The following is a 12,353-nucleotide window of genomic DNA, read 5'->3' as shown; positions in this document are numbered from 1 at the left end:
TTCTGAATCAAGAGTTTGACAATCATAATTCAAATTTTATCTCAGCCTCTGACTTCATATATAACTTTCATCAACTCATTTAACATTCAGAATCTCTGCCTTCTCATTTGTAAAACTGGTGTGTAGAGGATTAAATGAGGTACAAATTAAAGCAATTAGCACAGTTCCTATTAAATACTTACCATCACCGCCCATTTTACAGATGAGGATATGAAGGCTCAGAAATATAAAGTCAAATTCATTGAGAGTAAGTCAAGAAGTCTAATTAAAGTTGACAGGTAATTCCAGTTATAATTATTTTTTAAAAAGAGTAGAAATAATACCTGAAACTAAAATGAGAAATAATTTTAAAATTATATTTTAGTTACAAAAGAAACTTACCTGCTGATTTTTATTTTCTGGTATTTATTTAGTTGTGTAACAGGAATTTAAATTCAGATCTATCTTACTACTGATCCCATGTACTTGGTCATTATACTATCTAGTATGTAACCAGGAAAATATGCTTAAAAAATTGGAATAATTTTCTTTAGAAAGAGAAAGTCTTTGATAAGACAATTGCCATTCTTCTTCAGTAATTCTGACTAAAATAAATAAATTGTAAAAGGAAAAAAATGGCAATTTCCAAAGAATAAAACAGAATAATATGAGAAATGTTAGAAACTTACAGAAAGCCTAAGAATTATAATTGGCTTTAGTTGCAAGACAGTGATGCACACTACTGCATATCACTTATATGTACAATCTAGAAAAGCCAAATTTGTAGAAACAGACAGTAGAATAGTGGTTACCAGGGGCTGGGAAGTGGGGGAAAAGGGGAGATGTTGGTCAAAGACTGCAAACTTCCAGTTAGAAGATGAATAAGTTCTGGGGATCTAATGCATAGCATTGTGATTATAGTTAACAATGCTGTATGATATACTTGAGAGTGGCTGAGTAGATCTTAAATGTTCTCATCACAAAAAAGAAATGGTAATTATTTGACATGATGGAGGTCTTAGCTAATACCATGGTGGTGGTCATACTGCAATACATAAAGGTATCAAATAAACACATTGTACACCTTAAACTTATACAATGTTATATGTCAATTACATCTCAATAAAGCTGGGAAAAAATAACAGGAAGAAAAAACCCTTCTGATTTTCAAAGCTAGACCGAATTTAAAAAATGCATTCAATGAAATAAGTTTAACACAGATTAGAGACAACATACAAAGGGCACCAAGCACAATGCATGATAAATGGCCCTCAGTAAATGGTAGTAATCATTAATCCTAGATATAACACTAAAGGTAGGAACTTATGTAATTACAACCTCGGTGGTGTAATCTATAAAAGGCTGGTAATTTCATTATGCCATTGTATACTGTAAATTTCTGAAAACAAATCAAGTGTTATGTGATTCATATGAGCCTGTGTATATTGGATATTTACTGTTTTTGCTGTGAGCATTCATTCTCCCTCCTGTTGGGGGTGTTGCTTAGGTGGGTCTGTTCCCACCTTTATCTGCAAGGTACCACATGATTTAGTCCAGGGCAATCAGCACATAATGTTCTCTGTCCATAGTTATGGGTCTCAAGGCAAACACATGGCCTAATCAAAGCTAATTCTTGTCTGTATTTGCAAGGTTCTTCAAGAGAGAGACATTCTCTTTCCTGTAGTCTTAAACCTGTAAATGTAGGCACAGTCCTATAGGCAACTATCTCACTTTCATGGGGAGGCTGAGAACAAAGCCATTCTGTCTGATCATCTGAATGCGATATGTGAAAAAGGAATCCTCCTCGTTATTTGCTTAAGTTGATCACCCTCTCTGCATTTCTAAATCTTATCTTTTCTTTTTATTTTTTAATGTCTAGTTCAGAACTCTTTTTACCCCATTCCTTTTTTGAATTCCTAGAGCACTGTGGCTGAGACAGCAGGCATTTTTGGCATTTCCTCCTGGTCTACCTTACATTGGTGCAGTTTTAACATTTCTTGTGTCCATATCTCACCATTACCCCGAACGCTCCCCAACACACACACAAATGTGCACATACACACACACACTCCTCGACTACAAACTCAACCAGTACAAGGAATGTACTTGTGCACTCTTTATTCCCCACAGAGACACATGTTACTTTTCTCTGAAAGGATGCTTAGAAAATACTAGTTGATTTGAACGTATTTCTCAAAATTTCTTCAAAATACATAAAATGGCCAAAGCGATGAGTTTGATCTCATTGTGACCTTTGATATACTCAGAGGCCTGCATGGTTTTTTAAAAGAGAATATGTTCTGATATTAAGACTAACTTGACTTAAAGAAATGAGAGTGCGTCCTTAGTTATTATGCCAAATGTGATATCCATAGAGAGAGAGAGAGATCTCCTGGGCAAATGCATATATGCAGGCATCAAAGATAGTTAGGAAATATTCTCTGAAACATGTTTGTGGGCAGGGAGAAAATTTAGCTGCTGAAACTTTCTTTGAAATAATGCTACAATTGTAAATACAAAAGCAACTACATTACTTTCATAACTGTATTTAATACTTTGAAACATTAAGTGATTTTTAGACTAAAATTCTTGGAGTCAATGAACTTTCAAAATGAAGAGGTTGAGAATGCTACATAAATATTTGTTTCAGCCAGTATATGTGTGGTCATTCCGTGAAAATCAAGTTAAGAATAAAAATATTGCAATATTAAATATATTTAGGCTTAAATACACACTATGTCTACTAGCTATTTTAAAGACATTATTTGGGAAAAAAGTATTCTACCTCCTGTTTCTTTTATTTTTCCACTTTTTTAACCTCCCACCAAGTAAGAGATAAGCCTTGATCATTAGTACTGCTTATAGCTGTGCCTTCATGTTAAAGATGTGTTTGATGAGATCTATGCAAATCATTGATATCTTCTACAACTACCCAGTTTTGGAGGTTGCATTTGAAGATAACTCGGAAAATTGAACATGATTTTTAAATGATACTCTGCTACTTTTTTCTTTGAGCAATCCTAAAGACAAACCAATTGGAAGTTAAACAATGATTTCTACTCCATCAAATTTTCATGAAAAATAGATGTGATTTAAAAAAATTGCTGATAAAATATGTTTGAACATTATGTCTTTGCATGGGAAGTCCAATTACTGCAGAAAATAATATTTTTCTTGCCATACATATTCTTCATTTGGAAATCTTTAAAACGTTATTTTTCAATGTTCCTAATCTGGGCTAAAAAATGTGAGTGATTCTTTTTTGATTAAGGTTATTCTTTAGGGTAAATCTGGGTAAACATAGGCATAGTTAAGTGTTGTCAGATTTATTTACCATGGAGAATGTGTAAAAACAAACAAACAAATAAACAGGAATACATTGAGCACTTCAAATATAGGATGGGCATCCTACACACACAAATTGGTCAAATGTCATCTATTCTTCATGCTTACAGTTTACAGTATTGATGTGCATAAAGAATTTCCCATCAATTGTCCTATAGTGGTATAGAGACTATGCTGATATTAGAGGTTTTATTTTATTTCATTGTTACCGTTGTCTTTTAGAAGACATTTTTCTGTACTGCCTTGAATGGAGTTAATTAGTTATTAACACATTTAGAAAAAGTTACAAAATATATTACAAATAATATTGTACTATTAGACAAACAATTCAATATTTGTATGGAAATTTTATGTGTTGTTTGTAAAATGTGATTTTTACTTTGTTTTATATTTATTTCTAACTCCTCAGCTGCTTTACTCTTAAGTCCCTAGTTGAAAACCATTCCAAAGAGAGGGCATTGTATGGATTTAGGAATTAATCTTAATTTATTAGGGATAATGACAATAATAATAACTCAAAGTTTATTGCTCACATACTATGTACCAAGCACAGTGCTAAGTAGTTTTATGAAGGATCTCCTCGGTCCACACAACAATGTAAAGGATAAGGTAAGATTATTCCCCCAATTTTACATTGAGGAAGCTTTGAGCTACAAGGATTAAGTAACTTAAAAAAGATCCTTCCACTAATAAATGGTAAAGCCAGGCTTAAGCGTCTGTCTGAAGACTTGAATGGTTATAAATGGAAGAAATGTATCAGGAGTATGACGAGGCTTCTGTTTATAACAAGTTATGAGAATGTGAGCAGAAAAGGGCACATGCAGGTTCAACAGCATCAGTCATGGTTTCTTTCTTAAGCAATAAGGGTTCTAAGATTTTAAGACACAAAATATGATAGTATTTTAAACGAAAATCTGTGTCTAGAATAAGTAAGATTAGAGGTAAAATATACTAGCTGTGCAATTATATTTAATGACCTTGATCTATTTATAATTCTTAATTAAAGAGAATTGAAGACCAAATGAAATGTCTAGCATGATGCTTTCAATCCAGCGTGACTGGGGAACAGGTGGTGTATGGAATTTTGACCCCGTCATCTTGCCCCGCTCTTTTGACCCAGAACCTTTTAACTCAGTTTATTAGGGAACATTTTAACCAAATTATACCAGCATTGAAGGATTTTTATCAAAAGATGTTTTCTGATAATACCCCAATCAAGCAAATTTAATCTTTGATCAATATTATAAATAGGGAAGTTTAAGCATGATTGTCGACAGGAGCAGTTATTTTCTGATTCATCTTACAGTGAAAATTTATTTACTTAATTTACTGAATTTTTGTTTATTTTGAATCTTGCTGATTGTAGTTTCCGAGGTTTTGTTTCTTTTCAGTCCTTTGTATTATATATTCCAAAAATGAAACTGATAGGACAATAGTTTCACAAGGAAATAAACCACAGAAAAGTAATTTTTTCAGATATAGGTTTTGTCGGTAAGAATTGATTCTTGTGCCAATTTTAAGCAAAAAAAATTTTACCAAGTAGTTTTAGAAACTGTACGTTTTAGTCCCTGTTGATTGTTTCTACAAAGTTGATTCTTACTGTGTCAATTAGCCTAACTTTTAAATGGTATGGACATTTTCTCATTTATATCAAACTTTACTGCCTGAAGTGCGAGCTATTCTCTATTTTATTCTAGGTTGATGTTTTTATGTAGTTCAATGGCCTATGAACTGAGTAAAAGATTTATGATTTGTATTTTATTTCCTAGGTAATTTATAAAAATTTTGAGCAAATTATCTCATGTATTTCAGTATTGAACTATGATTCAAGATGGATAGATATTATCACTGTGATAGTTTTTCTGTATATTTCTGACCACTTTGAATTCTGTGCTTGAAACATCCACCTGTTTTCAAAACAGAAGCCAATGAGTGATGAGATCAAAATGTCTTCATCGTCTACATGTCCTTATGACCAAATTAGTATAGGTAAAAAAGCAAAGTCAAAACTTGGCTTTACTGGAAAATTGCATGTGGAAGTCTTCAAAGCGATTCACCTCAATCTGGTGCTAATATAGGTATTTTCTTCTTTATGATAATCTGTTTTTCTATAATAAACATGTATTACTTTTGAAATAAGGAAAAGAAATGAAGCAAAAAAACAAGGAAACCAGCAGAGACAAATGATATCTGGAGTTAGAAAGGCTTTCTGGGTGTTTTATAAATGGCAGTCAATACGTCGCAATTGCAGAGGCAGATGCAGGTTTTGAAAGAATCAGTAGCTAGTGTGTGCAAAGTCCTCTCAAATGGACTATTCTGGAGGCTGGGAGCCCAGTTAAGGAGGCTATCATGACATTGTGGGTGAGGAATGATGACTCCCTGAACTGAACAGGTCGTGGGGATGGTGAAAATTTAGCAGACCAAGAAACAGCTACGGCAAGAGAAAGACTTAACCCAGCAGAAATAAGAAACAATAAATGTCCAAGTGGAATGGGTTTCAGCTTGAGGCTCTCAGTTGACTTTCCATGTCAAAGAAGAAATAAACAAAAAACACCAAAAACAAACAAAAAATAAAACGAAATAAATGATCATGTGTTAAGAATCCTACAGAAAACAATCTTACTGCCTCCAGATATTTTTAGTGGCAGCAATTGAATTTCTCTAGAGAAAAGTTTTTCAGTCCACTACCTGTGGATGCCAGCTTTTTGGGAAATGAGCAGAAGAAAGAGGTTGGAGGTGTCTCAAGGTTCAATATTTTTACATCTGTGTAGTCTGCACTGTTGTTAGATGGATTTTCCTAGAAAGAAGGAGAATTTCCTGGCTTCTCTTCTCAACTGTTACTGATTCCACGATCTGATTAGTGAGTGTGTCAGAGGGAACTGGTTATGCTCAGCACCACATCTTCTTCTCTGTCTTTTTGAGAGCCAGCCTAACCACAAGCAAACTCACGTTCTCTGTGCCATAAATTTTACAGAGAAGTCTACAGGGGAAGCCTGGAGTTTCACAGTTCTGACTGAGAGTGTAGGTAAGTCAATGCAGTTCTTGGGAGAAGAACTAGTAAGGTTATTTTTTTGTTTCAGATCTAAAGGTACATCTTACCAGGTAGTCTATGCCCATTATGAAGTTTGTATTTTGATTTCCACCTGTCTGAAGTATATCTATATCTCAGATGGTTCTAAACTCAGAAAAGGAAAGAGAGCTGTTATTTATTAAGACTTCTCAAGTTCCAAAACCACTGTTTTTAGGATGTTGCCACATCTGTTTCTCGGTGCCCTAGAGTGGAGCTTACCAGATGCAGTTCATCCAGAGAATGAAACTGCTGTCTGCCATAGGGCTGGAGAGGTGGTTTCTAGCTGCATCCAGATGTATGTGGATGGGGAAGAGGGAGGATGTGGGTAATGAGATCTGTGGGAGCCTAAAGCTACTTGAATAGATTTTTAAGTAATTCTATTTTTCAGGACCATTCCTCAAGTCTTACAGGCATAAGTATCTGGTATCTCCCTTTCATGGCCTTGCGTACACTGGAGTGCTTCTTGCTGAGAAAAATCATAGTCATACATATTCAGCTTTCTCTGCTTGGCTATGTCAGTTGGCACTTGACCATCTGTTTTCTGTCTTCCAATACTACATTGACACCTCTGGTCAATAGCTGTTTTTCTCCCATGCATTTTGTCATTGTAGATATGTGCCTATATTATTTGTTTACTGACATTTTAGTGGGAGTGAAGAGAGGGAGCAGTGTTGATAGCCTGGTGTTGAAGCTGCCATATTTTCCTGGCAGTCCCAAAGTGTGATCACCAAATGCTTAGTTAGTCAGAATTGAAGTAACCAAAATTCTGCTACAAAAGATCATTAATTAATAATAAATCTTTTGAAGTATTTTATATCTGTAGAAATGGTGGTCATATGAATTATTATTTCTTATTTGTCACTCTAAACTACATTCTTAGAAGGGTGATATGATCTATGATCCATTAAAAAAAGTATTTAAGGATAAATAAGAGAAGTTTTGTGAAAGAGTGCTGACCGTGAAATAAGAAACCCCGGACTCCATCCTGGTCCTGTTCACTGACTTCTTGCATAGCTGTGAAATGTTGGACCATAATTATGCTGTAAATTGTAAAATGAAGGTGGGGAGGTGGTTATAATAGATTGGTTCCAGGTTGACTTTTCGTTTTAAATTTCTATGCTTCCTTCCCCTTTAATATTTTAGTAAAAGTTCCTAAATCAAAAATTTGAGTGCAAATTACATACTCATCAACAAACAAAAGACTAAATAATACAAACTAACATTTATTTAGTAACTACTTATTATGTACTACTTTTCTATGTGTCTTAGTCTGCTTGGCTGCTATAACAAAATACCATAGATAGTACAGTTTAAACAACAGACATTTAATTCTCAGAGTTCTGGAGGCTGGGAAGTCCAAGTTCAGGGTGCATGGTATGGTTCTCGATGAAGGCCCTCTTTGTGGCTTGCAGATGGAAGCATTCTCCCTGTGTCCTCACATGGTGGAGAGAGAGAGAGCTCTGGTCTCTTCCTTTCTTATAAAAACACTAATCTCATTCAGGGGGCCCTGCTCTCACGACATCATCTAAACCTAATTACCCGCAAGGGCCCCACATCCTAATCCCATCACATTGGGGGTTAGGGCTTCAATGTATAAATTTTGGGAGCACATAACCCTATGTGTTTTACCTGTATTAATTTATTAATTCTCCTACCAAACCTGTGTGACTAAGAACTTTTAATATCTCCTTTTACAAAATGAGGAAATTGAGGCACGGAAAAGTGTAGTATCACACAGCTAGAAAAGCTCAAAACCAGAAATGCAAATTACAAAACCCACATTCTTAACCACCTGGCTGTACAATTGTGATTGATTATATGTTGCAGCTACTCAGTAAAATAAATTATATCTGTATCTTTCACTGTAGAGTTGTCTATAATATAGTGTTTTATTCACTTTAACAATTGGCTAGTTTCAGGGACTGGAATGATCCTAGATGTTGAGTATGCCAAGACAATAAAATCTAATTCTCATCTAAACTGTGTGTTTTTCTGAGATGTCCAGATAAATCTTTAACAGTAAAATTTTCCAAAAGTAATACACTTTCTATTAGTACATAAAGCTCAAAAATGATAAATATCACCTCTAATGCTACCATCCAGAAAAAAAAATCACTGTAATTGTGCATGAAAAAATACTTTAAAGAAAATAATTTCCTAGCAGCTAAAAAGCATTTAATCTGAGTTTGTATTTTAGGAAATACCAAAAAACATTTTTTATTTTAAATCTATTCAACAAATATTTGTTCTTATTTCTTGCTGCTTCATTTGCTCATTTTAGGGATGGATTTAAATGCTCTAAACTTCAGCTTCATGAGAGTCTGCACTACAAGAGGTTGCACTGAGAAAACCTTTTTTTCTGAACTAAAATTTTATTAGTTTCATTCTATTCTCTCTCAATCTCTGTCCCTCTCTCTCTCTCTCTCTCTCTCTTTCTCAAAGAACAGTTTTCAATTTTGTTCTATTAATTCCCAGATCATTCAGTCTGACAACTCAATTTACCTTTAAGTAAAATGTTGAAATTACATGATTTTATCCATTGATTTCTGGAAAATGCTTCAGAAATGATTTATGATATAATGATATAACGCTTTTTCCAAACATTATAACCAATAATGGAATCTGAGGCACTAGAATAAGAAGGAAAATATATGGTAACTTAATGATACTATGAATAATGAGTAAAATCAATATTTAAACTCATATAAAAGTAGTAACTTATGTCCAGATGCTTGAGTCTAGGCTCTCCATTTCTATACCTTATTAAAGAGTAGAGGAATTAAGCAAAATAAGAAAGTCCACAAAAATTAATGAAGACAAAATCCTAGTAAAAGAAATTGATGTTAAATATGATTAAAGAACTAAACATTTAAATTAATATTTAGTAATGTAAATTCAGTTTTAGCATTCATATCTCATAAAACTACAAGGATGTGTATACAAGTATGTAAAATGAGTCTGTAAGTGTGAAATATGCTTGAAACCTATGCTGAAAATAAGTCTTATTATTTTAGAGGTGGGAGTATGAACATCAGTGCTGCTGAGGCCAGCAGATAAGATGAGTTAATGAATTAGTTCCAGAGCAGGAAAAACTGTCAAGTTTATATGCCTATCCTTTTTTTTTCTTACTTTTTATAGAGGCATGATATAAAGAATTATGATTTTAAGATAAAACTTCAATATATTAAACCATTCAAATAGAATAACATGCACACCTGTAACTCAACACATGCTTTACAGAATTTAACATTATAGAATTTGCTTCAAATGTTTTTCAAGTAAAAAGAGCATGAAATTCCCTGTGTAAACTTCCCAGATCAAATCAGGCATTATTCTAAAACTTTACATATATTACATATATTAATTGATCTAATGCTCATAACATTTTTATGAAGCAGCTTTAATCATTATCCTTATTTTACAAATAAGGACATCAAATCAAGTGCTTATGATGATTAGATGAGAAGGATTTGAACCCAGGCTATCTGACGGCCTGTGGCATTGTGCACGTAGTTCATTGGGGTAAATGCATCCAAAATCTACCAGATGTTGTTCACAGCTGTTGTATCAATTAACACCTCCACAAGGCGAGTAAGAGAGTTCATGATTCTCCACATCCTCTTCCATAGTTGGTATTCTCAGACATTTTAATTTTTGCAAATTTGATTATGGTGTATTATTGCATTTCCCTAAATCCTAGTAAAGTTGAACATCTTTTCATATGCTTATTAGCTACATAATGTTTCTCTAGATTTTTCATTATTACATTTGAATTAACTATATTAAGGTATAATTTAAAAACAGCAAAAGTATATAGTTTCAACAAATTACAAAAAATTATTTGCCTGTGTAACCTCAATGAAGCTCTCTTTCTATCAATCTCTGTCATGCTCAGACTCAGGCAAACACGGACCAGCTTTCTGTCACTCTCAATTAGATTTTTCTTTTCTAGAATCTCACGTAAATAAAATCATACAGTACCTAGTCTAGTCTGTCTGGCTTCTTTGACTCAGCTTATTTTTGACTTGCATTCCTTATATGTGTATTAGTACTTTGTTCCATTTATATGTAAGTACTATTCTATTGAACCAATATATCACAAACTGTTTATTCACTTGCTGATGAACATTTGGATTGTTTCTCTCTCTCTTTTTTTTTTTACTATTCTGAGTAAAGCTTCAACGAACATCATGTACGAGTCTTCATGTGGACATATGTTTTCACTTCCTTTGGGCAAATATCTAGGAGGATAACTGCTGGATCACATGGTGAGTCCACGTCCTTCAATATTTTTAATTTTAGCCACTTTAGTGGGTGTGTAGTGGCATTCACTGTGGGTTTTTTTTTGTTTTTGTTTTTTTTGTGAGGAAGATCAGCCCTGAGCCAACATCTACCTATCCTCCTCCTCTTTTTTTTTTTTTTTTTGCTGAGGAAGATTGGCCCTGGGCTAACATCTGTGCCCATCTTCCTCCACTTTATATGGGACACCGCCACAGCATGGCTTGCCGAGCGGTGCGTCAGTGCACGCCCGGGATTCGAACCAGCGAACCCTGGGCCACTGAAGTGGAGCACATGCACTTAACCGCTTGCGCCACGGGGCCGGCCCTCACTGTGGTTTTAATACACATTTCCCTGATGATTAATGATGTTGAGCATCAGATCAATTCAGGGAGATTGCCACGCTTGCTTAGGATCACCCTCCCTGGACTATTAGGAAGTTGCATCTAGACAGAAATCTGGGGTGATCATAGGGCTCACTTCATTTGTTTCCCTTTTCTCAATGATCACGGTCCCTGCTGTCTGTCCCCCAGTGTCTGAATACTGCGGACTTTTGTGCTTTCCCAGTTATTCTAGTAGTTTACAATCAGAAGGTAAGTTTGATCCCCGATTCTCCATTATGGCCAGAAGCTGAAGACTCTCTGTTGTTCTTTTTCAAAATTAATATTTTTAAACAATTAGCAGTTAATTGAACTTAGTTTTTCTAATGAAATGAAATTTAATTAAACTATGTAGAGTTTAGGAGCTTCTGTTTTTTTCATTATTTTTATTGCATACTTTCCTTCTGGATTCCAGATTACCTTGATTAATAATTACATTAGTAAGGTTAATTGGTGGTAAACTCCCACATTCTTTGTAAGTCTGAAAATGTCTTTAATTTTTCTCTCATTTTAGAGTGATAATTTAGTACACATTAAATTCTAGTTTATTGGTATTTTTTTCAGCATTTTCAAGATTATAGTTCCCTGACTTCTTGTATTTATTTCTGCTGATATCTTCTTATCTGTCTTGTCTTTTTCTTAGGTTTCAAGATCATTTTGTTAACCTCAACATTTAGTAGATTGACTGAGAGCAGAAAGTAGAATGGTGGTTACCAGGGGCCAAGGGTTGGGGAAATTGGGGAGATGTTGGTCAAAGAGTACAAACTTGCAACTAGAAGATGAAAGTTCTAGAGATGTAGTGCACAGCATAGTGATTGTAGTCAACAACATTGCATTATATATTTCAAAATTGCTGAGAGACTAAGTCTTAAATGTTCTCACCACAAAAAAAGAAATGATAATTACGTGACATTATAGAGGTGTGAACTAACACTAGAGTGGTAATCATATTAAAATATACGAATGTATCAAATCAACCCTTGCACATCTTAAACTTACACAATATAATGTCAATTATATCTCAATAGTAAAAAAAAAAAGAAAAAAGAGAGAGAGAGGAGAGAAAATGAGAGATGACAAAAGGAGGAAAAGGAGAGATGTACTGGAAGGTTGATCGAGGATATTTTTTCAAATTTGTTCATTTGAATTGCAGCAGTGTGTCAAAACTTCCCTTACAATCATATTTCCTTAATCAAGAGTAAGCTCAGTTGTGAAAATAGATAATTTTCCCCCCATTGAGGTCTGCTTGATACAGATGGAACAGCTCAGCACTGTGTTTATACTGAAATGGGTTTTTAAGC

This window comes from Diceros bicornis, chromosome 1 (assembly GCF_020826845.1).
Source record: "Diceros bicornis minor isolate mBicDic1 chromosome 1, mDicBic1.mat.cur, whole genome shotgun sequence".
NCBI classification, from domain to species: Eukaryota; Metazoa; Chordata; class Mammalia; order Perissodactyla; family Rhinocerotidae; genus Diceros; species Diceros bicornis.
This window is presented reverse-complemented; position numbering follows the sequence as displayed.